Source organism: Bufo gargarizans, chromosome 2 (assembly GCF_014858855.1).
Source record: "Bufo gargarizans isolate SCDJY-AF-19 chromosome 2, ASM1485885v1, whole genome shotgun sequence".
Lineage (NCBI taxonomy): Eukaryota > Metazoa > Chordata > Amphibia > Anura > Bufonidae > Bufo > Bufo gargarizans.
Genome location: NC_058081.1, coordinates 77,031,257 through 77,036,193, shown reverse-complemented (window position 1 = coordinate 77,036,193; position 4,937 = coordinate 77,031,257).

Genomic DNA, 4,937 nt, shown 5'->3' with positions numbered 1-4,937 from the left:
ACCCACCACACATGGCACTTAAAATAAACCCATATGGTGTGACTGTATGAAAAGAGTGATTTATGGCCATGTAGAAAATATTATTGGGTTTTAAATTACCAAAAGCTAAATTCTGAATATAAACCAAATTGGAAATCAATTTATAAAAAAAAAAAAAGTTATAATAGCAGATCTTGAGTTTTATCCTTAGAAGATCTCTACCCTTATACAGGTGAAACTCAAAAAATTAGAATATTGTGCAAAGTTCATTTTTTTCAGTAATGCAACTTAAAAGGTGAAACTAACATATGAGACTCATCACATGCAAAGTGAAATATTTCAAGCCTTTATTTGTTATAATTTGGATGATTATGGCTTACAGCTTATGAAACCCCAAAAGTCACAATTTTGAGGTACCCTTTGCTCAGGGGGTGTGGATTAATTAGCTGACTAGAGTGCGACACTTTGAGCCTAGAATATTGAACCTTTTCACAAAATTCTAATTTTAAGCTGCATTAATGCAATTCCTTTTAATTTGCATTACTGAAATAAATGGGCTTTTGCATGATATTCTAATTTTTCGATTTTCACCTGTAAGTGAATCTCAAATGCTTTTATATGTCCACCCCATAAACCAGAATATGTGATAGTCCAGCATCTTTTAGGTCCCCTGGATGCTGGGATAAATATATTTTCCCATTAGAAATAATGATATGTAGCTAGGGTATGTCATTGTTGTATGATTTGCAGGACTCACATGATCCTCATAATGAAAAAGCACTTAGAGAGGTTGACCCATCAGGAAAGCCTCAATCTATATACCCTAATAAGGGAAAATGGACACCACTGACAAGGTTCTTGGACCCCACCCTCCCCTATATACCTGAAATGTCCTGGTGGATCCAAAGGAATTAAAGGGTTGTCTCATCTTGCCGTTACTAACATGAGATGATACACAGTACCGGTGCCCACTGTCTCAGTAGCTCCCACTGGAGTGCATGAGATCTAGGGAAACAATGTAGCAGGGACAGCTGCCAGAAAGCGAGACATACCTCCCCCATACCGGGGCCGCAGGACAGCCACTGAAATCTGGGATTGTCCTGCAGGATCCGGGATGGTTGGGAGAGAGATATGTTACTATAGTGTGCAAGCATGATCACCACTGATGGACCCGTAACCATGGAAACTAGCAGTGCATAATGTGATGGGAAAACAAATCCAGTGAGCAAAGGGAGCAATATGGACAATCACAATACATTAGTAAGTGCCTTGTATTAACTTTCTCTACATGATAAATACCATTTACTGAAGTGAGACAACCCCTTTAACTGTTCGCAGTAACAGTAATTTTGACCAGGGATGCCCGAACTTTTGCATGCCACTGTACGTATTTGCTCTAGATTTGATTCCATTTTGTATAAGTCCTTCTTTAATTTCTTCAAATGCACAACACAAGACGCATCTTGAGAGCTCAGTCATAAGGATCTTGTCTAAATATTTGAGCATAGAACAATTAAATATGTCAATAAAACAGTATTGCCTCTTTCACACGGGAATCGCGGGAAGGACCTTCTATCTTCATTCAGCAGGACCTGACGTCAGCGAAGGTCCTTTTGCAGGTCCTTCTTTGCAGGAAGAACAAAGAAGAGGATCCTGGCTGGATAGGGTGAGTAATGTTTTTATTATTTTTTAACCCTCAATTGACATTTGTCTTTGCATTCTGTATTAAAGAATGCTATTATTTTCCATTATAACCAGGTTATAATGGAAAATAATAAAGTAAGTGGGGTCATCCCTCGTCTCCTTAGCAACCATCTGTGAAAATCGCATCCACACTTGCTTGCGGATGCTATGCGATTTTCACGCAGCCCCATTCATTTCTATGGGGCCTGCGTTGCGTGAAAAACGCTGAATATAGAACATGCTGCGATTTTCATGCAACGCATAAGTGAAAAACATCGCTCATGTGCACAGCCCCATCGAAATGAATGGGTCGGGATACAGTGCGAGTGCAATGCGTTCACCTCACCCATTGCACCCGTGCGGAATACTCGCCCGTGTGAAAGGGGCCTATAAGTATCTGGGTCCTATGGATCTCTTTTACAAAATAGTGGTCTGCTGATCCTTAGATACTGATGTAGTGCACACATAGAGGAGCTGTCAGGTGAACCAGAGTTTCAGACTAAGCAAGTAACCTCAGGGAATAGAGGCTATAAACTAAGGGGGTCATTTATTATCAGATATATGCCAATTTGTGCGCAGATTGTAGCGCAAAGGTTAATTGCGCTGCAATCTGCAACTTTTTCATGTTCACGCCAGGTTTAAATAAGGAAGCGTGGTGTGAGTGAGGAAGGGGGTGGGCCAACAAGCCTGCCTCAACATTTTTTTGACTATGTCTACACATAGTAACCTATCCCAGCGTACGCAAGGACCATCTATGGATGCATCTGCTGTGGCCCCCACTAGGACACCCATGAAACGGAAATATAACAATTCTGGTGATTCCAAAAAGGGGGAGTTGAAGGTAATTAATCTTTCAAATATCCAACTCTCCATATCTCAGTTGGAGGTCCTATCGTTGGGACTTTCCTTCAGCCCTGTATCCTTATATGACAACTTCACAGGAAATAAAGATACGTTCCTATTTGCTAGGAAGCTTGTCCTCAAGAAACATTTCTCTAAATCATGTTCTGATGATGTTTTCACAGCTCCGCAGGAATTGGAGGCGCTCCGAATACTAGAGGAACTACTTAGGAAGCAGGATGCAGGTGAGTCCAAATTTCCACCATTCACCCGTAGCCGGTTGGTCACGTTTCCGCCCTTGTCACTTAGTCCAGCAATTGAGACATTTGTTAAAATGGTTGTGAAGGAATTATATTCCCTTTTAGCAAGACGCCCCTATGACAATTTGAGTCATGAACAAAGATTAGCATTAAAGCAATTACGGGGCATGAAGAATGTCGTATTTAAACCGGCTGACAAGGGTGGGAACGTGGTCGTTTGGCCTGTGGAGATGTATGAGGCGGAGGCCCATCGCCAACTTCGTGATACTGATTGCTATAGGAGACTTACATCCAATCCTACCAATAGCTTTCAGGCCCAGATACAGTGGAGTCGGGGAATATTATTAGGACTGTCTTCCATGGCTTAGTGGTGAAATATCCGATTACCCCCACATTATATTTACTACCCAACATTCACAAATCTCTATCTAGACCTCCGGGTAGACCAATAGTCTTGGGATGTGGAGGCTTATGTGAACCTATATGTCGTTTTCTGGATTTCTACCTTAAAGGGAACCTGTCACCAGGATTTTGTGTATAGAGCTGAGGACATGGGTTGCTAGCTGGCCGCTAGCACATCCGTAATACCCAGTCCTCATAGCTCTCTGTGCTTTTATTGTGTAAAAAAAACTATTTGATATATATGCAAACTAACCAGAGATGAGTCTTGTATGTGAGATGAGTCAGGAACAGGACTCATCTCAGGTTAATTTGCATATGTATTAAATCAGTTTTTTTACACAATAAAAGCACACAGAGCTATGGGGACTGGGTATTGCGGATGTGCTAGCCGCCATCTAGCAACCCATGTTCTCAGCTCTATACACAGTATCCCGGTGACAGGTTCCCTTTAAGCCATGTGTGGAATGTTTACTGTCTTATGTTCGCGACTCCACGGACATCTTGAAAAGTCTGGAAGACATCCAGATGGAGCAAGATATGTTCGCTGTAACATGCGCCGTAGAGTCGCTTTATACTTGTATTCGACGTAAGCTTGGACTTAGGGCCTCCAGTTTCTTTTTACAGACTAGGAATTTGGCCCCGGATCTAATAGAGTTTTTATTGACTGTGTTGGATTTCATCCTGACACATAACCACTTCCTTTTTAAGGACCGTTATTACCTGCAATTGCATGGAGTGGCAATGGGGGTGACTTGCGCACCCTCTTATGGCAATCTATTTCTTGGCTTTTGGGAATGGGAATATGTACAACAGGCTATGGATGAAGCAGATGGTCAGTTCATTTCCTGTATGTGCTTTATAGACGATATTTAGTTTATTTGGCAGGGGTCCAGGATGGCACTTGATACATTTTTAATATGGCTCATCAAGAATGATTGGAACATTAGGCTGACACAGACCATATCACAGCATGAAATGACATTCTTGGATATCAATATCAAGGTTTCTGTAAATGGAGCCTTGCAAACCTGTGTTCATCGCAAGGAAACCGCGGTGAATGCTCTCCTTCTCGCCTCTTCCTTTCATTCCAGACACCAGAAACGATCCATACCAATTGGCCAGTTTTTACGGGCAAAAAGATTGTGTACGTCATGAGAAGACTTTGAACAGGAGTCAATGCTACTTCGACAACGTTTCCAGCAAAGAGGATATCAACCAGTGGTTATTGAACGAGGTTACCAACAGGCCTTAAATACTTCTTGGCAGATTCTGATTACAATTAAACATCGAAAAAGGTCTGATGTGTCGCAATCGGTTCGTATGATTACTGATTATATTGTACAATGGAATAACATTAAAAAAAATATATGAAATTTTGGCCTATTATACACTTGATTCTGTTCTTACCTCTACTCCTGCATTTGTTGCCCGTCGTATCAAAAATCTTAATGACACTTTGGTATCCAGCCATTATGTCCCACCTAAACCTCAGGACTTTTTATCTCGATTGAAAGGGCCAAAATGAGGGTCGGCACCTTGTGGACATTGCAGTATCTGTAAGGTCATCACCAAAACTGATTATTTTTATGAATTATCTGGACTACTCACGTATAAATTGCAGCACATCTGGTGTTGTATATTATCCTACGTGTCCATGCGGATTAATTTATATTGGCATAACAACACGGGAACTTCGTATACACATCCAGGAACATCAAAGTGATATACGAACTGCATCTAAAATTAGTGACCATGACAAAGAAAGGATTGTCA